A 27,942-nucleotide genomic window follows, 5' to 3' on the forward strand; every position below is an offset into this window, starting at 1 on the left:
TCCCTACCAGGAAGGAGCAGTGAGCACACCTATTATGCAGGGAGGTGCTGTGCGTCACTGTCAACTCCAATAATGCGGGTACAGGGACTAAGCCCCTCTGTTTTTATTATAGTCCTGGGTACAGAGTGTCACATTTGCAGTTCTCCAACAATATTGACATTTTTACAACCTAGTATAACCCTGCAGGAACTCAAATTTAATGGATAGGTTCACATTTAAATACTGTTAGAGGGGGCAGGTGTTTAGCACAAGCCGTTAAGGCAGCAATGGGGATGCCCGCATCCCATATCAAAGTGCCCGACTCTGGGTCCTGGCTCGGCTTCCAAGGCACACCCTCGGAGACAGTGATGGTGGCACAAGTGGCTGGGTCATGGACACCATTGCAGGAGACCCATATTGATCTCTGAGCTCCTGGCTCCCATCTGGTTTAGCCCTGGTGTTTTGGGGAGTAACCTTTAGATAGAAAATCTCTGGCTGTCGCTGTCTCTCTGCCTTTCAAACAAAATAAAAAAAAATGCCATGCACTGCAGTTGGTGCCTCATATGAGCATTTTAAGTGACTGTGCCTGTATAGGAATATAAATGCCACACCCTCGCTTTCTACAGCAACAAAATTTTCAGCACCGTGGAGACTATCTTTTTGCTAAAGAATATGTCCACATGCTAATTACCATCTATGGGCTTTGCTTTTCCCTAAGTTAAGACCTTACATATAATAAGGGGTAGACTCTGTCACTTAGCTTCTCAGGACTCTGGAAGAATACAAAAACTCCCCTCCAACCCCCCTTCAAAAAGCAAAACTATTGTTTGCTTTCTGGTCCCTGAAATTCCAGCCTTAGCTTAAACCATGATAAGTAGTGTTCAGCACAAGTGCCAACTTTCACTGGTAATGACAGATGGGTCCTAAGACCGAATCTAGGTTTGGCAGGATAAAGTGCTGTTGAGAGGGCATTGAACTCTGCTACTGTGCAGGCACCCGGGGAAGGGAAGTTGTCTGAGTGCTGACCGTCATTAGCACCTTAGAGGGACTGAGATGCCCAGAGGAGAGGGAAATTGGAAGGGGAGGGACTGGTGGAAGGTGCAGATGCTGGGGGGAAGAGTTATGGGGGACCAGCAAGGCGCGGGGGGGGGGGGAGTCAAAGACCTTCACAGTGCGGCTGATCATCACAAAATAAGCACGTGGCCAGAATGGAATTGTTAGAGAGTATTTCAGGGCTGGTTTGAGCTGGTTGTAGGACAATGGCTGTTTATGCTTTCTGGCCCCAGCAGAGACTTCCCGTGCTTGGAATACAATGACAGTTCAAAAAACATTGGTGTTTTTAATGAATAGGCTTTTTTGCATAATTAAGAAAAACTTCATTTTACTGGCAAGAGATGGTTCCTCCAACCAATAATTTTAGGAAGAAACACATTTGAATCAAAGTTCTGGCGAAGTGAACACTAGTTTCATGCTTTGCCTTGATGAGAGCCTGGATTCCGGGCAACCCTCCCCGCGTTTAACAAGTAGAACCCATCTGGACAGCCTGGAGGGTTAGTGGGTGAAAACAGTGGCAACTGGAGCTTATTTTAGAATGTTTTCTCATTGTATTTAATATTTGAAAGTTCATCATTTATTCCCTTATAAAATACCACATCCCAGAAAGACAAATGCATACACCACTTTTTTTTTTTTAAGATTTATTTATTTATTTGAAAGGTAAAGTGACTGAGAAAGAGAGGGAGAGAGATCTTCCATTCACTGGCTCACTCCTCCAGTGGCCGCAAAGGCCAGGGCTGCTGCTGGGCCAGGCCAAATTCAGGAACTGGTAGCTCCATCCGGGTCTCCCACATGGGCAGCAGGGGCCACAAACACTTGGACCACCTTCAATTCCTCTCCCAGACATATTAGCGGAGGGTTGGATTAGAAGTACAGCATCCGGGACTCAAACTGGGGCTCATATGAGATGGCAACACCATCGCAGCTTAATCCACTGTGCCACAACATAGAGCAATCTTTGCCTGTCTACGTTTAATAATGTTTTCGAGTTAACAATGACATTGTCTATGCCAGGTACCTGAGGCTTGGGGGAGACAAGTGAAATGCCTCTATAGTTCCCTCTAGATCTTGACAGTGTTTCCTGAACACAAGGCCAGTGTTTTTTCTAAGTAAATAATGAAATGCTAGAGGCATTATCTGTATGCATAGTCCCAAACTACTTAGGTTTCTGTACCTCATAATAGCAATTATGCTAGTGATCTTGAAAAGGAGATAAATGGAATTGGAGAGGACTCTCCCAGGCCCTTAACCTAAGGGGCAGGAGGTCAGCGGGGACTTCAAACCATCCACCTGGTAGTCCTCTTTCCACGGTGTTGCCTCCGTCTGCGCAAGGGCAAGGTTGTTTCATCATCTGGTATCACACTTATTAAATTCCCTTTCATCTTAGGATGAGGCCTCACCCCACCCCCACCCCCGGCTGCTTCACGGAATGGTGGGAAAACAGAAAGGGAGATGTCTGTGTGCGGAAGGAGCTCATGTCAAGCAAGGAAGCAGGAGAACATGGAGGGGCCAGGCTCACTCTTTCATAACCGCCTGTTCTTGTGGGAATTAATCCACTCCAATGAGACCTACATCAATCCCTTTGCAAGGGCAGTGCCCCTATGAACTAACCATCTTCCACCAGACTTCACCGCTTACAGATTTACCAACACACCAAGAACCACAGCAGTTTGCAAAGTTGTCAGTCTTGTGTCAATTAAAGGAGCTGCTTCCTAGCCTACAGCTAGAAAGCAGCACAGTGTTCCATGCTGGGTTCCCTGTAGGGAAAAGAGGTGATGTGGTAATGGAAGGCAAGAGTTAAATGGAGAGGATTTGGGGAAAGATTTTGGAGGATGGAAAGGAAATGTAACTGTAAAGCTTTGGTTGGTGTTTATTTTCCTAAACTGGACTTAAGAGGCACCGTTGCCTCCTCTGAGACTGGAGGAGACCATGAAGTCAACCCTGTCTACTCCAGCTTCCGGAAGCCGGAAGGTGGTAACAGCACAGCTCTGCATTACCTAGAGACAGAGAGAAAGGTCTTCCTTTGCCGTTGGTTCACCCTCCAATGGCCGCCGCGCCCGGCTCGCTGCAGCCAGCGCACCGCGCTTATCTGATGGCAGGAGCCAGGTACTTATCCTGGTCTCCCATGCGGGTGCAGGGCCCAAGCACTTGGGCCATCCTCCACTGCACTCCCTGGCCACAGCAGAGAGCTGGCCTGGAAGAGGGGCAACCGGGACAGAATCCGGCACCCCAACCGGGACTAGAACCCGGTGTGCCGGCGCTGCAAGGCGGAGGATTAGCCTGGTGAGCCGCGGCGCTGGCAAATGCTTACTTATTTCTATTCATCTACTTGGAAGGCCGCGTGACAGAGCAGGAGAGAGAGAGAGAGAGAGTCTTCCATCTCCTGATTCACTCCCCAAATGGCCTCAACAGCCAGAGCTGAGCCAAGCAGAAACCAGGAGCCTCTTCTGCGTCGCCCATGTGGATGCAGAAGCCCGGGAACTTGGCTATCTTCTGTTGCTTTCCCAGGCACATTAGCAGGGAGCTGGATTGGAAATGGAGCAGCTGGACATAAACCAGCGCCCTCAAGGGATGCCAGCATCGCAGGCGGTGGCTTTACCCGCTACGCCACAATGCCAGCCCCAGACACTCAATTCGTAAGTGAGTTAAATCTAATTACCTTCATAAGAACCTTGAGAAGTAAGCATAGCAAACGTTACCCTCTTTTGTGGAGAAGGACTCTGAGGGTGAGAGAAACAGCATCACTTGTCTTGGGCACCTCATGGGAAGGCATTCACTGGAATCATCATGCCCTTCCACTCCTCACTGCAAAGACATCACCCTGGGGTTGCCAAGGCTTCCAATGGCTCTGGTCACATGTGGAGGAGTCACACAAGTTAAAACCGGAGTACTTGGCCCCTATGAAAAATGGTTACTTAGAATGTTTCTCATAGCAACAAGCATTGTTTCTCTCAGACAGCAATAGCACCAACTGAGATATTCTTTGGAGCTGTGATCAATCCACGAATCTACTCAAGAGACCTCAGCCCTCTTTAAGTTTGTAAACACAAACCCTTTTTCATATTAATATATAATTTATATACAATAAAGTACATATTTCCGTGTTCAATTTGATGAATTTGGACAATAGTACAAAATACCTCATAAATACACAACTTCTTGTACATCTGTGCATGTGTGAGAAAGAATGTATTTAAGATGCATAAAGCAACAGGGACAGGCACAAAGATATAAAGATACCCAGAAAGGCAGCATTAAGTCGGGTGTGTGAAAGGGACCTGGAATTGCTCACCAATTTTGACATGGTAAGTGGTCAAAGAAATAACAAAACAAATGCCAAACCGCAGAAATAGTTTCCTTAGAAAAAGAGGTTAAGGATTTCTGATTCAGGGATGTGTGGGCGGAAAGCAAAAGCTGAAGTCAAGAGGTCAAAGCCAGTTCCTTTCTTTGACAACTCCAAGCACAAAGAGAAAACCACGCAGATGGTCCTAAAAGCAAATTATTGACGGCTACGTGGCTGAAAAATAATCAGTGAAAAGGAAAGAACTCACCCAAGGTCTTCAGGATCAAGTCATGTATTCCAGAGGCCAAAATAATTTCCACCCAGATTAACAGGAAAATACAGTGAGAGGAAGTGCAGCAAGACTGGACTCACTGCCTGATGCTTGGACTCACAGCGTGGAGGGTTGCTGCTTTCTTTACTCCAAGCTCTTTTTAAAACGCACACACACACATGCACGCATGCACACGTGCACACACAGGCACACACATGCACACGCACACACACACACACACGCACAAAACGCCTGGTGTTGTGATGTAGCTGCCGCCTGTGACGCCGGCAACCCTTATAGGTGCCAGTTAGAGTCCTGGTTGCTCCACTTCCAATCCAACTCTCTGCTAATGCACCTGGGAAAGCAGCGGAAGATGGCCCAGGTGCTTGGGCCTCTGTACCCAGGTAGGAGGAAGCTTCTAGCTCCTGCCTTCAGTCTAGCCCAGCCCTAGCTGTTCTGGCCATTTGGGGTGTGAACCAATAGTTGGAAGATTGATCTCCCTCTTTCTGTCTCCCCTCTCCCTCTGTAACTGTGTCTTTCAAGTAAATAAAATAAATCTTTAAAGCACACACCCGCACGACATCTCAGTTTTCAATTCAACTGAAAAAGTCAAGTGAGTAAACCATGTTTCCATATTCCACAGGCCGTGTTTCATATTCCTAGTAGTCAGGCTGAGATACTGAGATGTCAGCTCTCAGGAATATTCCGGGAACACTAGCTATAGATTGCATTATGGGATCTTCAAGGTTTTAAGATTCAATCTTATTTAGATTGCAAGTTCCCAGGTTGGCACAAGGCTTCTTCTAACCAAGATAGTCCTGACGTGCCCCTCGTTTGGGGAACCTCTGTTTTATAAAATCAGAACCATTTAGAACTATAATACCAAATTGGATTAATTTTGGGACTCTTTAAATAGGATGCATTTAACCAAATAAGGGCTGTAAGTCAGATTGGTGTAGTCTCTCCACAACTGTTTCCATTTTGCAAATCTCCCCTGCACAATGAATAGTGCATTAATTTTTTAAAAGGGTTTATTTATTTATTTGGAAGTCAGAGTTACAGAGGGAGAGGAAGAGAGAGAGAGAGAGAGAGCGAGAGAGATCTTCCATCCACTGGTTCACTCCCCAGATGGCCTCAAGAGCCAGGGCTGGGTCAGGCTGAAGCCAGGAGCCAGGAGCTTCTTCCAGGTCTCCCACATGGGTGCAGGGGCCCAAGCACTTCGGCCATTTTCCATTGTTTTTCCCAGGCCATTAGCAGGGAGCTAGATGGGAAGTGGAGGATCCAGGGCATGAACTGGCACCCATATGGGATGCTGGCCGTGCAGGTCTCAGTTTTACCCACTAGGCCACAACACTGCCTCATCTTCTTCTAACAAGCATGTATTTCTTGAGCACCAAATATGTGTCAAACTGCACTGGAAGCTCCTGGGAAAAGTCCCAGTTTTCGTGGAGGTTACTGTCCAATCAGAGGGCTCAATGGTAGACAAGTAGACCAGGAAACCTAGCAGGTCAGATGGTGGGAAACACCACAGAGAAATAAGGCAGAGCTGGGGAGCCAGGCAGGGGCTGCCTCCTGGGGTTCTCAGCGACTGGCCTCACTCAGGTGCCTGACACCCGGGGAGAGGCACAGCTGGGATGCCGTGTCAGTGGTGTCATTGTGGTCGGTGTTCAGGAGACCCCTACTTTCCAAATTGTTGGTGACGAACTCCCCAGAGAACCTGAAGGCTGTGACATTTCTGCCAGGGAGATGAGAACTGCTATAAGGGACAGCCCCGCCCCTCACCATCTGCGTTGGCAACATATAGACTCCCCCACCCTCCCCTCCCGTCACTCCTGCCACCTTCCGGCCGCCTGGGCTGCTCTGTGCAAACAGCATCTTCCTGTGCTCCAGCCTGGGGTGCGTGTCCCACCCTCGTGGCAGCTTCCAGCTTTTATGCCCATGCAGTGTGGTCGCATACAATTGGTCACTTGGGAAGTCTGCCACCTCACTAGACTGCGCTGTCCATGAGGGCAGCGATGCCATCTGCCTTGTCTAGTTCTAAACTGGCATAGACACCGATGACGGTGCGCTGAGGGCTCTGCCCTCAGCTGTGCCTCTGCTTAGGCAAATGGAGTTGGCAGGGGACCTGCCCTTGGCATCTGTCACATGTACCTCTTCTTGTATTTCCATTCAGCATATTTTGAACTCCCCATCATGTGAACTGTGGACAAAGATCAAAGCTAATCTACAAAACAAACAGTCTTTGAGGGAACACATAATAACTGGCCAGAGTAAAGAACCAAGCTTAATATTCTAGGGAAACAGAGAAAAAAAATCCCCCAAGAGGCAATGGTGGTCTCTTTTGCACAACCTGGCATTTAGAAATCCTTGGCACAATCTTATTTGTATTTACGATCCCAAACTAAGCCATATCACAAACTCTTGACTCGTGACCCACGGAGAAGGCAGATTACAAAATACAGATTTTAAGCTGTTAGCTGGAAGACAGCGCAGAGATGGGTCAGCGCCTCAGCTGGGTGAGTGCGTGTGTGCACTCGGGCAAGGGCTCAGGGAAAAATTTACGCCGATCAGAACAGGTGAGATGGGGGGGGGGGGGTCAAGCATTTGTGCTTTGATTTTTTTCAACAGAATTGAGTTGCTAACACTAGTAACTGGATCATTACCTCCCAGGATACCCCAGCACATCCATGCAGAAGTGATACAAAGAGCAGATCCAATGCCAAGTGGAATAAAGGCGGGAAATTCTTTGCAGGTTTCAGGTTCCCTGGTTCACCTTGAGATGGGGGGGGGGGGGGGGAGTGGCTGACCCTGCAGGGCTGGGACAGTGCCGCGGAAGGCAGGCTGTCTGCTTTAGAGGCCACCTACCCCTTTGGGCCCTGTTTTCCTTTCTGCCTACATCTCCTTCACATACGTCTTGATCATTCTCCACCAGTGGATGTCTTAGTCCATTTTGTGCTGCAATAGTAAAATATCACAGACTGGGGAATTTGTACACAATTGTAGTTTATTTGACCTGCAGTTCACATCAAAGTGCTGGCACCTGGTGAGGGCTTTGGCTGTCTTAACAACATGATGCAAGGCATCACGGGAGACAAAGAGAAGGTGGAGGCGTGAATCTCCCCTCCCCCTTTTATAAGCAACCACAGCGGCTGCACTGGCGTTAACTCATTCATGAGAGTGCTGCCCCCACGACATAATCACCTCTCAATTGTCCTACCTCTCAACACAGACGCAGTGGGGATTAAGTTCCCAGCACATGAGTGTGGAAGGATACATTCAGGCAAGAGCAGTGGCGGAGCAGTAACCGGCAGCGAATTATAACGTTGAGTTGCTGACTGTCACTCCCAGCAAGAGGCAGAAGGTCAGTAACGTTTACTAATTCATTTAGATTCAGGTTGCACTTTCCCGAACTGCTTTTTCGTTTTACTCCTGCTCTCACCCCCTAACACAAAGAACAACTTGTCAGAAGCTATCTCCCCACTGCCATCATGGATCTGCCGTCAGCCAGGGCCGCTCTGTGAAGAAGAACACGTGGCCAGGGTGGGAAAGGTGAAGGAGAGGGTAAAGAAAATGGCCAGGCTTCAGGAGCTGAGTCACATGGAGAAATTAGCTGGAGCGAAAGTCACTTGCAGTCGCTCCGGCAGAGGACAAGGCAAGGTGCAGGTTGACATCAGGCGAGAGAATAGACCGTTAACGGTTTAGTCACGGTTGCTTTATGGAAAGCAAATAAGAATCACAGAGCAAGCTGCCAAGTCCCAAAGTGGAAGCTCCCTGGACAGGGGCCAACTGGGAAGTTGTGGGATAAACGTCTCGGGGGTGGCATGGAGGGGTGGGAGTGGGAGGAGGTACCGAGTCATCGTTGGCTGCACTTCTGGAGTAAGATGAGACGCCTGTCCCCCGGTGTCACAGGAGACCCAGGCACGACATGATTGATTTCACACCCTGGAAAGGAGCTTTTACAAAGAAGCCTGGCTGGTTTTGAAATATGAGGCCATGGGGTGGCTGACTGTACATCTTTGGCTATTTTTTTTTTCCTGTGAGGCAATTACATTAAGTGCTTGACATCAATCCAAAAAGGAAAAATGAGGGCACCGCGTTTTGGTAGGAGGATACGGTGGCCGACGGGAGCTGGGTGGCTGAACCTTCTCCCCGCATCTACACGAACAGCATACAGAGAACATGACCCCTACAGGGCCTGAGTGCTGACTACAGTGGGAAGGGAACACACAAAGGCCCAAGAGCATGAGGTCATAGTAGCTGTGTCAACAATTGCCTGTTACAATGGCTGAAGGTGAGTGAGGCTTGCCAAGTGTTAATGGAACTGCTGGAAGTCAAGACAACCGGGCACCTGCTACAAGCTGTCTGACCTGGCTGACCCCACCAAGCTGCCTTTCTTTTCCTCTTTGCTGTTGGGTGCAAAAAATGAAGATTCCTTCCTAAACGTGTCTTAGAACCTGACCTGACCGCAGAGCAGTTGACCAACGTCCCCAGTTATGTGCTACATCTGATGCCAGCAAAAATACACCACTTGCAGGTGTAAAAGCCCCACAAGCTTCCCAAGCTCTCGCGCCGTTGTTCCTCAGGATGGTGTGCTCCCATCGTGGGGAGGGCAGCCAGCAAGACAGGGGGAGCAGGGCAACCGCAGAAACAAGTCTCCAAAACATGTTGTTCAACCCATGCAAAGGAAATACACGGACAAGAGCTGCAAACGGCCAGGGCTGTTCACTGCCCTGGAAGTAAGACATTGCCTAACCAGTTGGAGAACCTCAATACACACTGGCAGAAAGACAGGGTTGTGGAACAGGGGGTTAAGCCACTGCTTGCAACACCTGTATCCCGTATGGGAGTGCCAGTCTGAGTCTGGGCTCCTCCACTTCTGATCCAGCTTCCTGCTAATGTGCCAGGCAAGGCAGCAGAGGATGGCCCAGAAACTTGGGTCCCTGCCCCCCACATAGGAGACTTGGATGGAGTTCCTAGCTTCTGGCTTCATCCTGGCCCAGCACTAGTTGTTGCAACCCACTGGGGAGTAAATTAGAAGATAGAAGATCTGTCATTCTGCCTTTCAAATAAATAAATAAATCTTTAAAATCGATAGAGTAATTCTTGCCTTCAAGAAACATCAAATACAAGTGGTAACAAGGCGAGTAAGAAATCACCCCCCAAAAAAAATCTTTACAAAAAAAAAAAAAGACTTTCGCTTTTAAAGGGCCCAAAAAAGGAATATAATTAAACAGAAAAATCCCTTTGTATTTGTGTAACTTCTTAAATAGACATTTTCAATCATACAGAAAACTAGAAAGGATAATAAAACAAGCCACATGTACCCCTCACCAGCTTCAGCAAGTTTCACGTTTGTCCATCTTATCTTGTGTGGTTCTACCTTTCTCTCTTTCTTTCTCTCTTTCTCTCTTTCTTTCTTGTTTCTTGGAGCATGGTAAAGAAAAACATCCTGGACATTTTTACCATTTCATACATACAGATTTCAGAATACAGTTATTAAAAATGGTTTATTTGCATTTTGAGAGACAATCTATCCGGGAGAAAATAAAAAGGAGAGAACACCTTTTGAGAGGCACTAACAGAGCATCTGTAATCTATCCAGCTGCTGTCCTTTGCACGGACACGTGAAGTCTTGCGTCAGTGGGCAAGTGGGCAGGTGGGTAGGTGGGCATGTGGGCAGATGGGTAGGTGGGCAGGTGGGTAGGTGGGCAGGTGGGCAGGTGGGAAGGTGGGTAGGTAGGCAGTTGGGCAGTTGGGCAGGTGGGTAGGTGGGTAGGTAGGAAGATGGGTAGTTGGGCAGGTGGGCAGGAGGGTAAGTGGACAGGTGGGTATGTGGGCAGGTGGGCAGGTGGGTAGGTGGGCAGGTAGGAAGTTGGGTAGGTAGGCAGGTGGGTAGGTAGGCAGGTGGGTGGGTGAACTACGGGTAGGTAGGTAGACAGCAGGGTAGGTGGACAGCAGGGTAGGTGGGCAGGTGGGCAGATGGGTAGGTGGGCAGGTGGGCAGATGGGCAAGTGGGTAGGTGGGCAGGTGGGTGGGGGGCATGTGGGCAGATGGGTAGGTGGACAGGTGGGTAGGGGGGGCAGGTGGGTAGGGGGCAGGTGGGCAGGTGGGTAGGTGGGCAGGTGGGTAGGTGGGCAGGTGGGCAGGTGGGTAGGTGGGCAGGTGGGTAGGGGGGCAGGTGGGTAGGAGGGCAGGTGGGCAGGTGGGCAGGTGGGTAGGGGGGCAGGTGGGCAGGTGAGTAGGTGGGCAGGTGGGTAGGGGGGCAGGTGGGCAGGTGGGTAGGTGGGTTACACCAAACACTTTAAGGTCTTGGGTTTCCCAGGTGCTCAGTGGTTTCTTTTCCCTGGAAACAGAGTGGTGGTGATGGCTGCTGTGTGGGACCCTGCCCTGCTAGTCTGATGGCATTGTTCCAAGTACAGAGACACTGGCCCAAGGTGGCCAGGAAGATTCTCTGCTGGACGCTTGAATTTGATAGAAGACTCTACACTGGAAGGGAGGTTCTTTCGCTCCTGCTGCTACTGAGAACCTGTTCAGTGCCCTTCTCAAAAGTTTTTGAGGAAGGTTCCTGGCCTTCTCAAAGCTTGGGAGGGAGCATTTGCTGAGATTCCATAATTTTTCAAATAAATCTGCCTTTATGCATTAGCCAACCAAAGCTGGCTTTTACTGTGTGGCCAAAAGGACTTTCACTACCACAGAACTCTCTAGAAGGACCCCATGGACCAGAGAGTCAAGAAAGCCACAAACTAATAAAAATGTGATCAAACCATGGCCAACAGAATGCCTGATGCAGAGTGAGTCTCCTTTACCTACTAGTTAAATAAATGTTGTGGAATCCACCATTATGGAGCAGTCCCATCGTCTTAGCAGATATGTGGGCGTGGCTCTGCCTCTGCCGCTTCTTCTCTGTGTGAGCCAGTAGGCCTCTTTGGACCTCAATTTCTTCATCTGTAAATTGGGGATAATAAAGTCGGCCAGCCTTCCAGAGACATTGTGAGGCTCCAATGAGGTCATGAGACACGAAAGTGCTTTGTAAACGAAATTGTTTGTAAGTTATTGAAAGGTATTATTATCTTTTCTAGCTACAGATTCCATTCTGCCTATCTCAGCTTTTTAAATTTTTTTTTGGCCTGAGAAGCCTTCAGGGTAAAAGTGGATGATGAATTGTGTCTTTCATCCTTTTATTCTTTTCTTGGTTCCTATTCTAACCACTTCTTTTAAACCCTTGGAGAGTCTGTTTTATAGATGCAACAATGACAAGCCTAGAAACAAAAATGATTCTTTTTTTCTCAAAACTTTTGCTTCTCCATTCATTTCAAGACGTCACCTGCTCACTGGGGTCCACAGTCCTTCTCAAAGTCAAGGGTATGGAGGCAGCAGCCCAGCCTGGTTATAGTACCCCCGTGGGGAGGCTCACGGCTCACCGTACTGAGCAAGGGACATGGAGGCACAGAAGGAAGTAACGGGGCTGCCCTGCCTGGGAGGCCAAGAAACAGGTGGGTGTCTGCTCCCTGGGTCCTGAGACAACCTGAACTTTCCCACTACCTGAGCGGCCCCACACTTCTAGAACATTGCCGCATTGTTCTGGGCAGGAGCTTCCCCGCCGGCAGGCAGGGCCAGCAAGCACAGAGCTGTGAGGATTCCTCTGGCTAATTGAGTTCACCGGGACAGCACCTCCCAGCACCACTGCCCAAGGAAACAGAAGCAGGGCTGTGGGGGAGGGGATTACATCACTGTTATTATTGTTATTCACTTATCAGATGATTATTAATTATACTACAATTAAAGGCTTGCACTCTGTACAAGCATGAGCTCACCAGCCCTCACAATGCCCAAAGGAGGTCAAGACCCCGGAGATGGCTGATTTGCTCATGAATGCGGCTGACCTGAGTTCCAGAGATCCTGGGATCCAGTCCTCTAGCCAGCCCTCGCTCCCTTCCTCCCACTGCGTTTCTCTTCCCTTACCAGTCACTTCCCTTCCCAGGCCCCCAGTTCCCCCAGTGACTCAGGGACAGATATGTTGCCCACATCACTGACTGCACTTGGGAAAAGTGGCAAGGAGAGAGAGAAAACTTTCCTTTCTCGATCCTTCCTGGGATTAAAACAAGTACATACACAAAAGGCCAATGAGGAAGCACTTAATAAGCAGGTGCTCCCAGACAGCCAGCTCCCCTCATGAAGATGACACAGAGAGCAGGCACCTGCCCGGAGCTGCCCACACCCCGGGAGCAACAAGGCGGCTGGGAAGGCCCCGGAGTGTCCGTGCACTCCCGCACCTCTGGCTTGGAGGCTGCGGCCAGCTTGGGGAATCGGGAGGTCAGACAACAAGATGGCAAGGCGGAGGGACAATACATGGTGAACGGAACACTATAAAGTCTTGGGGGGATGCAGGTCCTGCCCCCGAGACAGCATCTCGGGGCCCAGGGCTCCTCACAGCCATCAAGCGGTCACCACCCTGCCAGACGTCTCTCCCAGAAAGATATCTGTTTTAAAGGAGCAGGTGTTGTGGGACAACTGGGATGCCCACAACCACCATACCTGGTTCAAATCCCTGCTCCCCTTTGATCCAGCTTCCTGCTAGTGTTTACCGTGGGAGGCATCAGGTGATGGCCCAAGTGCTTGTATCCCTTTCACCCACATGGGAGACCTGGATGGAGTTCCTAGTTCCTGGCTTTGGCCTGACCCAACCCTGGTGTTGCAAGCATTTGAGGGAGTGAACCAGCAAATGGAAGAACTCTCTCTCTCTCTCTCTCTTTCTCCCACCCCCTACTTTTTTCTTTCTTTCTCTCAGCCTTTCAAATAAAAAAAATTAAAAATAAAATAAAGTTCAGGTAGAACCACTGCAGAGTGGAGGCAGAGTTCTTCTCCTTTCCTTTTAATCTTTCCCTTTTTGGAGGACTCTCTTGGGAGGCACAGGAAGGTGACGTGAGTTCCTTAGAGAACTGAATGCCCCGTCCCAAGCCGATGCCTGCAGCCTGGCAAGAGAGTTAATAAAACCTGAAGGAAACAGCGAATGGGAGACACAGAAACCTGAGAAAAAGCACCTTATCTTGAACTAAATCAGCATTTTAGTTAGGGGAAGGGCTTGCCATGTAAAGGGCTCTTAAAGAAGTAAATCAATAAATTCCTGGTGAGTTGTCCTGGGCTGGGCTGGGAGGAAAAGTCCCAGGGTTTGCTTCTGGAAAGGGTGTTTTAAGTAAAGGGAGCGAAGGCCTTCGCCTGGCCACACCCTCCCTCCGCCATGCTTACCCAATGAGGCTTGTAGTGATCTAATCTGAGAGAGATAGTGCCCAATTTCCTGGCTTCTGGGGCTGATAAAGACCAAGCCAAAGACCAGCGCTATTCACCGGGAAGAGTTAGAGCTCTCAGGAATCCAACAGCGTGGGGGTCAGAAGGACAAGGACAAACTCGGATTTCCCAATGCCATTCCCGGCAGTCATGAGCGCCTCTCACTGGAATTGAACCAAGTGGAATTAGCATCGTCACCACCCGTGTCTGTATGGATGGCGTATTAGCTGTGACCAGCCTAGCTGCCATCTAACTCTGCTGGCCTCACGCACCAAGCATGCCATTGATTTTACACTCTGTAGCAAAGCCAGATTCAGCAAAATACATAACTAACATTATTGCTTTTTATTTTTTTATCTTTTGACAGGCAGAGTGGACAGAGAGAGACAGACAGAAAGGTCTTCCTTTGCCATTGGTTCACCCTCCAATGGCCGCCGCGGAGCCAGGTGCTTTTCCTGGTCTCCCATGGGGTGCAGGGCCCAAGCACCTGGGCTATCCTCCACTGCACTCCCGGGCCACAGCAGAGAGCTGGCCTGGAAGAGGGGCAACCGGGACAGAATCCAGCGCCCCGACCAGGACTAGAACCCGTGTGCCGGTGCCGCAAGGTGGAGGATTAGCCTAGTGAGCCGCGGCACCGGCCACTAACATTATTTCTTACTTCCTGAGGAAAGATCTAAATCTTAGAAATTATACATCCCCGCAATGAAGAGAGGTGCCTTCTTTGTTTATAAAATACGCATGGCAAGGTGTCATCTGACGTTTTTGCAGTTTATTAGTTGTGCACTGCAACTTCTGTGCCTCAGAGCAGTGGAAACAGTATGATAATGTGTCTTATGAGACGTAAGGGCAGAGGGAGGGAAGCAAAGGGCAACAAGATGTATGGCCGTGCTCTCAGCACCACCACGGGGAAAGGATGAGGCAGAGACGGCGCTGAGATCCCGCCTAGAGTCAGCCATATCTCATCTGCCCCAGAAACAATCAGGAAATGCCAGTGGGAAACGGACAGGTCTCCATGGGAAATGGACAGTCTCCCTTTGGATCAGAGAGAATCCTGGCTGGGACAGGGAATTTGGCTTTGCACGTCTGCAGTAGGACGATGAATGAATGTTGCAAATACCTTACTAGAATCAAGAGGGAGAGTCTGGTGCTCCAGCAGTGGTTCTCAAAATTTTAAAAAAGTGGCCAACATTGTTGCTTAGCAAATAAAGCTCCTGCCTGAGATGCAGCAACCCACATGGGTCATGGGTTCGAGTCCCGGTTGCTTCACTTCTGATCCAGCTCCCTGCTGGTGTGCCTGGGAGGGCAGCAGAGGATGGCCCAGAGAGTGGGTCCCTGTGTCTACATGGGGGGCCTGGGGGCGGCTCCTGGCTCCTGGCTTTGGTCCAGCCCTGCTCCAGTCATTGTGGCCACTTGGGGAGTGAACAGTGGATAGAAGATCTCTCTTTGTTTCTCCCTCTCTCTGTAGCTCTGTCTTTTAAATAAATAGATAATTTTTTGAAAAAAAAAATTTAAATCACTGGAACTCATCTTTTTAAATACAACTTGTCATGGTTTTCAAATATACAAAATGGATAAATATAGTATTTTACTTGTATAAGTTCATCTTGAATATTTTATTTTGAATATTTACATCTCAATCAGAACAGTAAGATAACTGTGATGAACATAAACATCTGCAATTAGATGGTGCTCAAAGAGCACATGGAACTGTGGCGTATAATATGAGGGTATTTCTGAAAGTTCACGCAAAATGGAATTGAAAGAACACTTTCAGGGGGGTGTGACGGTTCAGCAGGTTAAGGCTTTGCGAGGAGCACCAGCACCCCATACAGGCGCCTCATTTCAAGCCCCAGCTATTCTGCTTCCCATCCTGTTTCCTACTAATGCATCCTGGCAGGCAACAGATAATGGCTCAAGTGCTCGAGCCCCTGCCGCCCACATGGAAGACATGGATGGAGTTCCAGTCTCCTAGTTCAGCCTGGCACAGCCCTAGCTCCTGTGGGCATTAGGGGAGTGAAGCAGTAGATGGAAGATCTCTCTCTCTCTCTCTCTCTCTCTCTTGCTCTGCCTTTCAAGTAGATGAAAATAAAGAAAATTTGTTTTAAAAGATCAGTTTATTTTGCTGCAATAGCAATTTTGAAATGCATGCATAGCTTTTTTTGCAATTTTCCACGAGTTTTTGAAAACCCTGTGTACATTTATATGAATGTTTTTTCTTATAGTTTTTAAAAGTAATTTGAATATATTTATAGCATAAAATTGGGTCAGACATCTGTAGAAATCCTACAGCTACTTTCATGAAATGTATGCGTTCAGCCTGGATGGACTTTGGGTTTTGGGTAGGCCAAGATATGGAGCAGAGATGCACGAGTGGTACAGGAAACAAGGAGTCAAATTATAAAGGACCTTGTATGTAGTATGAAAGAATTTGAACTTGACCTTCACCATCATGAGCAAGAAAGTGACAGCAATGAAGTCTTCATTTTAGTGAGATCACACTGGCTGCAGTGGACTTAGCGGGTGTGGAGGGGAGGACAGGAAGAGAGACAGATGCAACAGTTAGGAGGGGTTGTGACAGTGTAGGTGAGGGATGAGGGTGAGGAGCACTAAAGTCATAGCACTGCAGGAAAGATCAGGAGTATCCACCTAAGTTATTAGGGAGGGGTCTGCGCTGTGGCTTAGATGGTTGAACCTCCAACTGCAGTGCTGGCATCCCATATAGGTGCCGATTCAAGTCCCAGCTACTCCACTTCTGATCCAGCTCCCTGCTAATGAGCCTGGGAAAGCAGCAGAAGACAGTCCCAATGTTTGGATCCTTGTACCCATGTGGGAGACCCGGAGGAAGCTCCTGGCTCCTGGCTTCCTCCTGGCCCAGCTCCTGCCGTTGCAGCCATTTAGGGAGTGAACAAGCAGATGGAAGATAATTTCTGTATTTCTGCCTTTCAAATAAATAAGTAAATTTTTTAAAGAGCCATTAGGGAGTAGAACAGACAGGATTCAGTTATTGATTTAGGTGGTGGTTGAGGAATTGAGAGACTGGAGAGTGATGGTCTATTTTCTGTCACGACATGAAGTGGCTGGATTTTCATTACCAGGGCAGACAGTTCAGGAAGAAGAGATCGGGTCGGGAGTGGAGATAACACACAGAGTGCAGGCATGTCTAGTTTCAAGTTTAAGTCAATAGGTAGTCGTTGAGTCTTTGCAAAAGCTATGCTAACAGAGACCAGCACACAAAAATGAAGAAGCAGCAGACCTGTCATCCCTGAAGCTTACAACAAATATGAAGGGACATCAAAAAGTTCATGGGAAATGAAATAAAAATATGTTTATTTTGGTACAAAAAATTTGAAATCCATGCATAGTTTTTTCCTAATACACATTTTTATGATTTTTCTGAAGACCCCTCATCTGTGTGCATTTCAAAAATATTTCACACCAGAATAAACTTTTCATTAAATTTTTCCATGATCATTTTAAAATAGCCTGGTATAAACCATATGATTATACATATCCCTACATATCTTTGTAAAAACAAGAGAGAGAGAGAGAGAACCTATGAGAAAGGCTCACAGACCTTGAAAGATGGGTTTGATTTGATTTTGCAGAGCTGGGATAGGAGACATGTAATTCAGATGGGGACAATAGCATGAGCCAGATATGGAGGGGGAACAAAGAATGAGGTAACATTTGTGGGAAACTGGACTACTCCAGTGTGGGCAGCTTAGGGTGACAGGTAGACTAGGGAAGACCAGGGCAAGCCTGCACCCTGCAGAACCCACTCCACGGCTTGTGGTAAGGCAGTTATGGGCTCCAGCAGGGAAAAGCGTGACGTCAGGGACACCGGAGCACTTCCCTTCTAAGGGCAGGGACTCCAACTGCAGGGGCTGCTGGGAAAGAAATGGCATCTCTTCCCCCACTGGCGTCCCCAGGTAAATGTCAGTACAGAGGGAAATACCAGCAGCAGTTGAAAGCCACTGCAGTGCGGCCCCGTGGGTGCAGTCAGAATTCCCGAGTCACTAAGGCTGGAATCTTTGGTTTGCGGTGTCGGGGTGGGTAAGTTGGCCGAAACTGCAGAAGTGGCTATTACTCCATTTTGATTTGAGGAGCTTGTGCAGAGATTTAAAGAACTTTTCTTGGCCGGCACTGCGGCTCACTAGGCTAATCCTCCGCCTTGCGGCGCCGGCACACCGGGTTCTAGTCCTGGTCGGGGCGCCGGATTCTGTCCTGGTTGCCCCTCTTCCAGGCCAGCTCTCTGCTGTGGCCAGGGAGTGCAGTGGAGGATGGCCCAAGTGCTTGGGCCCTGCACCCGTATGGGAGACCAGGAGAAGCACCTGGCTCCTGGCTTTGGATCAGTGCAGTGCCATTGGAGGGTGAACCAATGGCAAAGGAAGACCTTTCTCTCTGTCTCTCTCTTTCACTGTCCACTCTGCCTGTCAAAAGAAAAAAAAAAAACTTTTACTTTTGAGCTTGTGTCTCATTCATAGGCTTTTTTTAAAAAAAAAAAAAAATGATCCTGATGTTCACATCCTTTGTTAGAGTTCCAAGGATACCCGGGCAGTGATTCTGTCATTGGGATATAAAAGTTGAATTCTTCTCTCAGTATGAAGCAAACTGTGGTTTGATAAACACGAAATGTGGAACACAGGAAAGGGGAGAAAAAAACTTAAGAAATTCAATGAAGGCAACTATTAATGCCATCTCAATTCTAACCACTGCCCATGGAAAAAACCATGACAAATGCATCTGAAAAGGCCAAGATTTTCCAAATCAAGTTTCTCCAGGCTTCTTATTTTGTTTATTTTCTATTTGGCTACATCAGACGGACATACCTGATCTGTATACATAGGATTAGTTTTACACACAAATACCCTCCCCCCCCCGCAACACACACTGCCTGTTAGTAAGTTGAAACAACCCACTTGCAGAGTTCTATTTCAGAACTATGAATTTGAATGTGCTTTAAAATTTCAGATGATGAAAGAGCCTATCCCATTGCAAATCTCTCCTAAAATGACTGCAAGCCTTCATGGATTAGAAATGGATAGTCTGAGGCAAATACATTCTGGAGAAGGAAGGAGAGAAAAATGTTCAGAGTGATCAGCAGACGAACCCAGTTAGAAATGACCGCTGTTGGACAGCTGGCATGGAGAAGTAGATCACCAGATGGCCTCTCTCTCAAGCTAAGCCAAGTTGGCTAGAGCAGTAGACAGGGTGTTTTCCCATTAGAAGTCAAAGGGGCAGTAAATATCAAAACTCCAAAAGCAATTAGGGAATGTGCAGAAGATCAATAAATTCTTTTCCCCCAACAAGTTATGAATCATGAGCCAAAATCTTCAACCTGATGTCAAGAGATCCAAAATGTGAGTGGTTCTCCATTTCCAAAGTGCTAGAGACAGAGATTAATGGTTATATCCGAAGAATTTGGGCTCAAATGAGAAATGTAGGTACACTAACCAGTTTAAGCTGAAGTTAGATGAAGCAATGGTAATTAGCTCCTAATGTTAAATGCTAAAGGTAGCAAATTGTATTTCAGTATTTGTTTTTATTTTTATCTTGCTCTAAGTTGAGTTCTTCTTACCACGTGAGGTTAGGAATTAATGACTTAATGGTGGCAACTGCATGAATTGCAGGCAGAGTTCATGGGAAGTAAATCACGTGAGAAGGATTATTATTTTTTTAATTTATTTATTTGACAGGCAGAGTTACAGAGAGGCAGAGGCAGAGAAGCAGAGAGAGAGAGTCTTCCATCCGGTGGTTCACTCCCCAAAGGGCCACAATGGCTGGAGCTGGGCCAATCCAAAGCCAGGGGTCAGGAACTTCTTCCAGGTCTCACCTGCGGGTGCAGGAGCCCAGGGACTTGGGCCATCTTCCATTGCTTTCCCAGGCCACAGCAGAGAGCCGGATTGGAAGCGGAGCAGCTGGGACTTGAACTGGCGCCCATACGGGATGCCAGTATTGCAGGTGGAGGCTTTATCTGCTATGCCACAGTGCTGGCCCCGGAAGGATTATTTTTAAAACTGAAACTCATAAAACTGACCACAAATGCTTCTGAGGTATTTGGGATGTTTTTCCTGAATTCCAGCATTTGATACTGACTCTCAGTGAGTTAAAGCTTATGTTTTATTTATCCATCAGTGTGAGAAAACAGTCACCAGAATTCTGTCTTAGCCTCTTTTTTTTTTTTTCAATATCACATTCCCAAGGACTTTTGCAGTATAACTCCAAGGATTTCATTTTTTATTTTCTAATAAACAAGTTATTATTTTTAAAAACTCCAATGACAGATAAATCAGAAGTTATCTGTTTCAATAAACCCACATAGCTGCTTTTTTGTTTTATGCTTTTTACATAAACACTATTATGCTGAACATCTTTTTCTATAATTTTATTTTTTGAATGTGCCAAATTCTTGGAGCTTTTTTTTCTTTAGAGTATAGTGACTAACTTCACTTTTTTCTTTACAATTTTATTTTCATTTTTTAAGAAATCTTTTATTTTGAAACTGCGGGTCCACACGAAATTATCGCCAAAAACAAAAATCCAATAAAAGCCATGTGCAAGGAAGTCCAGTGTACCCTTCACCCGACTTCCTCTACTGCTAACATCGTATGTTAGCTATAGCACAATAGCAGAATCAGGAAACTAACACTGGTCTAATTCACAGGGTGTATTCACATTGCAACACCTGTGCGTTTGCTCATGTGTGTGTATGAGTGTGAAGATGAATTTTTTTAAGATTTATTTATTTATTTTAAAGGCAGAATGACAGCGAGACAGAGATCTTCCATCCACTTGTTTGCATCGAGTATCTGCAACAACCTGGGCTAGACCAACCCAAAGCCAGGATCCAAAAACTCTATCTGGGTCTCCCATGTGGGTAGGAGGGACCCAAGTACTTGGGCCATCATCCACTGTCTTCCCAGGCACAGTAGCAGGAAGCCGGATTGAAAGTGGAGTAGCCAGGACTGAAACTCACACACTGATATGGCATGCAGGTGTTGCAAGCAGTAGCTTAACCTATTGTGCCACACTACCCATCCCTGTACAATTTTATCACAGGTATGACTTCATGTAAGCTGACTTCAATTTTAGGACTGTAATTTCTCCACATATACGCCTGGAAAAACCTTGCGTAAGTTTCTCAAGAATGCATTTTTAAAGCGGCTTTTAAAAAGATGGTCTTAGTAGTTTCTCTCATTAAAAAGAAACTGTTAGGGGCTGGTGTTGTGGCGCAGCAGGTTAAAGCCCTGGCCTGAAGCACTGGCATCCCATATGGGTGCAGATTCTAGTCTTGGCTGCTCCTCTTCCAATCCAGCTCTCTGCTGTGGCCTGAGAAAGCAGTAGAGGATGGCCCAGATCGTTGGGCCCCTGCATCCACGTGGGAGACCTGGAAGAAGCTCGTGGGTCCTGGTTTCAGATTGTTGCAGCTCCGGCCATTGTAGTCATCTGGGGGGTGAACCAGCAGATGGAAGACCTCTCTCTCTGTCTCTACCTCTCTCTGTAACTCTGTCTTTCAAATAAATAAAATAAATCTTTAAAAAAAAAGAAAAGAAAGAAACCATTAAGGTGATTAACAAGATGAAAGATACTCTGTGGCTCTTCTACTGCTTATCATGTATCTGCAAATAGAAAGAAAGGTGGACAATTGGATGTCTGGATCACTACAAATCGGCTTCCTCCCTAGACTAAAAATCCCCTCCAGGGTGAGAACCAAGTGTAGATTTACTGCGAGGTTGGCGAGGCTGGTTGACTGGCCCAGTTTCCTCAGCCTACCAGAGGAGCCCCTGGGTGCTGACACTGTCGGAGCAGCAGTAGCGTTGAGTGAGTGAGCGAGTCCAAGTGCATATCTCCACGTGGAAATCTGCCCCTGGGAACCTCGACCCAAACACATTGGCTTATTCTGCTCTCAATGTCCAAGCCTTGGTGAAATATTCATGGGAACATTATAAAAGCCCACAGATACCACAGCGATAAGGTTTATAGAAGCAGCAAGGAGAAAAGGTAGCTAGATATTTACGCTTAGTTACCAATTCCTTCCAAGCCAGTGGCAATTTCCTACGTGGCTTGTGGCAAGGGTGCCAGGCCTGCTAGTGAAGCAGAGGATCAGGCTCTCCTGCCGCCCCTCGGTGAGCCTGGATTCCTCCTGGGCTGTGGGCGCAAGTTCAGCTAAGGTTACATTTATCTGACTTTGTATTCTCTTTCAGAACATTATTATTTTGGTCAATATCTTAATTTCCCTGCAAGAAAAGAAACCCAAATATTAGGTCAGCAATTGATTGTAATTTTAAGGGACATTGCACTGATTATTTCTTCCCAAGGGGAAAAATTTCCTGCAAATAGATTACAACAAAATAGCAGAGAAAATTAATGTCTTCCTTTACCAATCCTTTATCCTTCCTGTAAAAGGAAGCTCAAGCCCTACTACTTTCTAGAAAGATCCTCCATTCCATAGTCCAGAATGAGAAATGTGCCATGAAAAACACCCTGTCCAGGCCGGCGCTGCAGCATAGAAGGCTAAGGCTCCGTCTGCAGGGCCGCCATCCCATGTGCTTGGGATCCTGTCACCTGTTTGACTGCCGCTTGTTCCACTTCTGATCCAGCTCTCTGCTGATGCACCTGGGAAAGCAGCAGAAAATGGCCCAAGAACTTGAGCCCCTGCACCCACGTGGGAGACCCGAAAGAAGCTCCTGGCTCCTGGCTCCTAGCTTTGGATCGGCCCAGCTCTGGTCTTGACAGCCATTTGGGGAATGAACTAGTGGATGGAGGATCTCTCTCTGTCTCTCTCTCCCCATCTCTGTCTCTGTCTCTGTCTTTTAAATATAATAAACAAAGCTTCTAAAAAAAAAACAAAACAAAACAAAACAAAAACCCTGTCCAAGTCCTGACTCTACCACTAAGAGTTCTGTGATTTTGAACCAGTCATTCAACCTTTCTGAGCCTGTTTGAGCAACAGTAGTTCCCTGCTTGCCTTAAGAATGAAATGTAAAGTATTTAGCATAATACCTGACACATGGTAAGCAGTCAATACATACCTGAGAAGGCACAAAACTCTTTCTTTTTTTAAAAGATTTATTTTTTTATTTATTTGAAAGGCAGAATTACAGAGAGGGAGAGGGAGAGAGAGAGAGAGGTCTTCCATCTGCTGGTTCACTCCCCAAATGGCTGCAGCTGGAGCTGGGCCGATCTGAAGCCAGCAACCAGGAGCTACCTCTGGGTCTCCCACGCGGGTGCAGGGGCCCAAGCACTTGGACCATCCTCTGCTACTTTCCCAGGCCCATTAGCAGAGAGCTGGATTGGAAGGCATGCAACCAGGATTAGAAATGGCGCCCATATGGAATGCGGGTGCCACAAGCAGTAGCTTTACGGCTATGCCACAGCACCAGCCCCTGATCTAAACTCTTGACTTTGAATCCTAAAAATTCAAAAGAAGAATCCTAAACTGCTGTTGAAAAAAACCTTGAAAGATCTTTTAAAATATGTTGCCCAGCATTTGCTGAGCGCTTACAATATGCCAGCATACTGCACGCTAAGTGCTTTGCTGTATCTATCCCCTTGAATATTTGCAATACCAGGTGAGGCAGATAATATTATTAGATCTATTGTCAGACGAGGAAACGGAAGCTTAGAAAGGTTGCAAAACTTGCCCAAGAGCTAAGAAATGGCACAGCCAAGACCGAAACCCTGGGCCGTCTGATCCCAAGGACCGCACTTGTCATCACTTTCGGATACTGCCTTCCAAAGAAGCCGATTGACAAACACTGATTAGCCAGACGCTGAAGAGCTGGCCGTGACAGAAGTCTCCAAGCCCACTTGTGATTTCCAGGGCTCTCGACAAGAACCGTGAATCTATTTTCATATTGGAATTTACTTCTATTCAACCAGCAGAAAAGTTTGTTTTAACTTTTATTTAATGAATATAAAAGTACAGCTTATGGATTACAATGGCTTCCCCCCCCCATAACTTCCCTGCCACCCGCAACCCTCCCCTTTCCCTCTCCCTCCCCCCTTCCATTCACATCAAGATTCATTTTCAATTCTCTTTCTATACAGAAGATTAGTTTAGCATATATTAAGTAAAGATTTCAACAGTTTGCACCCACATAGAAACACAAAGTGAAAAATACCGTTTGAATACTAGTTATAGCATTAAATCACAATGTACAGTACACTAAGGACAAAGATCTTACATGAGGAGTAAGTGCACAGTGACTCCTGTTGTTGACTTAACAAATTGACACTCTTGTTTATGGCATCAGTAATCTCCCTAGGCTCTTGTTATGAGCTGCCAAGGCTATGGAAGCCTTTGAGTTCACCAACTCTGATCATATTTAGACAAGGTCGTAGTCAAAGTGGAAGTTCTCTCCTCCCTTCAGAGAAAGGTACCTCCTTCTTTGATGACCTGTTCTTTTTACTGGGATCTCACTCGCAGAGATCTTTCATTTAGGTGTTTGTTTGTTTGTTTGTTTGTTTGTTTGTTTGTTTTTTGCCAGAGTGTTTTGGCTTTCCATGCCTGAAATACTCTCATGGGCTTTTCAGCCAGATCCGTGTGCCTTACGGGCTGATTCTGAGGCCAGAGTGCTGTTTAGGACATCCAGCAAAAAAGCTTTTATCAGGCATGTGCCTCAAAGATAGATGAACGAGACAGTGTCCTAGAGACAAATAGTGATAGCACAATACAGAAAGGTTTTGAAGTCCGTTTGAAAAATAAATGCCACGGAAATATGGAGAACAAATATTTTAAAATAGTTCACCATATCGAGGCACCACTTCTGGAATTCCTGCAGGTTGCCACTGGGCTAAGCCATTTACAAATATTTATTTGTGGGGCCAGCGCTGTGGTATAGTGGGTAAAGCTGCCACCTGCAGTGCCGGCATCCCATATGGGCACTGGTTCTAGTCCTGGCTGCTCCTCTTCCAATCCAGCTCTCTTCTATGGCCTGGGAAAGCAGTGGAAGATGGCCCAAGTCCTTTGGCCCCTGCACCCACATGGGAGACCCGGAAGAAGCTCCTAGATCCTGGCTTTGGATCAGTGCAGTTCCAGCCTTTGCAGCCATCTGGGAAGTGAACCAGTGGATAGAAGACCTCTCTCTTTCTGCCTTTTCTTCTCTCTCTGTGTAACTCTGACTTTCAAATAAATAAATAAATCTTTAAAAAAGATATTCACTTATTCAACTTTCACAACTGCCCCACCAAGCAGGTCATAGCCACATTTACAGATGAGTAAACAGAGGCACAATGGTGATAAGTGGCTTGAACAAATCCATGCAGTTAATGAGTGGGGAAGCTGGATTCAACCTCAGATCTACAAGACAACAAAGTCAGTGGTTGTTTTTCTGGTCCCTGGCACCATCAGGAAACTTCAGAGAGAGCCAAGTGTGTAAACAAAGCTTCAGGTCTGTCTCTTTAAGGGAGCTCCAAGCACCTGCACTAACCAGCAGGGCCATACGCCTGAGTCACGGTCTGAGTGGGGAGTAGATTATTTAGATATCTTGCGTCTGGCTTCTTTTTTCTCAGGGTTTGTAATTCCTATTGTTCTGTATGCTGACATCAACTTTTATGCTAGCTGATCTAGCTGAATTTTATTTTCACCTTATGTCCACACAGGTCATATAAATCCCTTGCAGGCATGGTCCTTGGAGCTTCTGTACTTTCCCTTTCCTCTTACCCCATCAGACAAGAGAGTCATGTCAGTTAGTTGGTTGGTTAAGTAGCCATTCCCATGACAAAGCTTTTAGATGAAAGCCAGAGCATGATCAATAACTTTCAGAGCATAATTTGGGGAAAGCAAGCAATCAAGCAAATGCGGAACACTTTCAGCGGGCTCTCTGCTGGAGACGCCTTGAACCGCCCTTGGGAAGGGTAGGCTCTGGGAGCCTGGGATACACAGCCTTCAACTGATCGAGGAGGATCGGGGAGGATCCAGGACTAGGTCATCAAAGGAGACAGCGGGAGGCTGCCAGTGATGGGTGACATTTTGGCAGCACGGAACCAAAACTTTAAATATATGCCTGCATTTGGGCCCGGCAGTTCCATTTCTAGAAATCCATTCTAAAGTATATTAAGGCAACCAAAGCAAAACTAGACAAATGGGATTATATCAAACACAGAAGCTTCTGTATTTGAGAGGTAGATAATCAACGGAGTGAAAGAGACATCTGACCCAGAATGGGAGGAAATATCGACAAGCTACTTAACCAACGAAGGATTACTATCCAGAATATATCAGGAACTCAAAAAAAAAAAATTTAGTAACAACCGCAACAAAACCCATAACCAATCCAGTAAAGAAATGAGTAAAGGATTGGAATAGATATTTCTCAAAAGAAGAAATACAAATGGACAACAAATACACTTTTAAAAAATGCTCAGTATCTCTAGGTATCAGGGAAATGCAAGTCAAAAGCACAATGAGATGCCACATTCCCTGTTAGAATGGCTGTTATCAAAAAGACAGAAAGTAACAGCAGCCGGTGAGGAGGTGGAGAAAGCGGAACTCTTACACATTGACACTGGAAATGTAAATTAGCACAGCCAGGGTAGAAGACAGCATGGAGCATCCATCATCGTGGTGTGACAGGTTATGCCAACGCCTGCAATGCTGGCATCCCATTTGGATGCCAGTTCGAGTCCCAGCTGCTTCACTTCCAGGCCAGCTCCCTGCTAATGCACCTGGGAAAGAGTGGAAGATGGCCCAAGTGCTCGGGCCTCTGCTCCCATGTGGGAGACCTGGATGGAGTCCCAGGGTCCTGACTTTGGTCTGGCCCAGTCTGCTGCCATTTGGGGAGTAAAACAGTGGATGGCAGCTCTCCCTCTGTTTCTCCCTTTCTCTCTGTAATGCTACATCTCAAAAAACTAGATAAATCTTGGAAGGGAGCGAGGGAGGGAGGGAGGAAGGGAAGAACTACAGCTGAGGGCCAGGCAAAATTGCCATCCCAACCTGGAGAAAAAGTGACAGGTCAAGAGAGCTCCGCCAGTGAGGGAAGGAAGTATATTTCTCTGGGGTCCTATGCACCTGCGGCCCTGACCCTGGCTCTCATAGTTCAAGTTGCAGCTGCCGGCAGCTACGTGGTAGCGCCTGCTACAGTGGCTGTGAGGTTCCTCCTGGGTCAGCAGGGAAAATCACTATGGCATCCTCTGTCTTGTCTCCTGCCTCTGCCCCCATTGCCCCTCACCCACCAGCAACCCTACACTTCATGCTCACACTCACAGCGGCTTCCCTCTATTTGCAATTACTTTGGATCAAATTTCTTCTCAATTCCGAATTAAGAAGCTGTGAGTGGGAAGCAATACAATGTTGAGATTAATAAGTACAGGCTTTGGACAAAAGCTGACCTGGATGGGAGTCCCTGCTCTGTCCCTTTAACCAGGCAACTGTGGGTGAGAGTCATTTCTTTCTTTGAAATAGAGTTAATTACAGTACCTACCTCATAGGGTGACTTTGATGAGTACATGAAGTAACACCTCACAGGGCCTGGGGTTTAGTAAGGCGGCTTTGAGACGTTGACCTTGAAAGAGAAAAGTAGGGTAGGCAGAAGTGATGGGTATCAGAACATCATAGAATTTCCTGTCTATGCAAGGGATAAATCCACCCCGGAAACACAGGTCAAAAAACTCTGAGTGACTTTGTCACTAATACACTCAACCAGAAAATTCCAGCCACCCTTTTCTACCCCACCCTGGCCCCCAGATCGCACTTACTGCTTTTTCCAGGAACTTTTCAGCTGTCTTATCACTCAGTCAGCTCTGGACACGTGGTGTTGCCTTACAGTCTGAGTACAGTTAACTAAATGGCAATGGATCTATGAACAAGAGGCCAGAACCAGTTTCCTCTTGAAATTTCTGCCCACTGGCTTTGACCTGCAGTGGGAAAGTCCAGGTCTGGTAAGCATGTTAGGCTTTATCTTATTATGTCCGGCTGGGCCAGGGTTGTTCCCCCCAACTCCCCAGTAGGAAAAATGCCTTGTATTTAGGACAAGCCAGCTGTGTTGATAGGGCCTTTGTTACTGTCACCCTATGTGATGCAGGCAGAGGGTACACCTCTTCATTTCTCTAGTCCAGATCACAGCAG

At 47.0% G+C, this 27,942-nt stretch overlaps 1 long non-coding RNA gene across 2 annotated transcripts; it reads right to left on the reverse strand.

The window, feature by feature from the left end:
* Positions 1–2,704: 2,704 nt before the first annotated feature.
* On the reverse strand, positions 2,705–27,878 carry LOC103349058 (uncharacterized). 2 transcript variants are annotated; one of them, XR_007920972.2, is made up of 3 exons: positions 27,573–27,859; positions 27,299–27,379; positions 2,705–2,792 (listed from the first exon to the last, which is right to left on the reverse strand). It is a non-coding gene; the product is annotated as an uncharacterized lncRNA (long non-coding RNA). The 2 variants fall into 2 exon arrangements; XR_011378794.1 differs by lacking the exon at positions 2,705–2,792 and adding an exon at positions 15,937–21,493 and having other exon boundaries at positions 27,573–27,878.
* Positions 27,879–27,942: the final 64 nt, after the last annotated feature.

This window comes from Oryctolagus cuniculus, chromosome 9, assembly GCF_964237555.1.
Source record: "Oryctolagus cuniculus chromosome 9, mOryCun1.1, whole genome shotgun sequence".
Lineage (NCBI taxonomy): Eukaryota > Metazoa > Chordata > Mammalia > Lagomorpha > Leporidae > Oryctolagus > Oryctolagus cuniculus.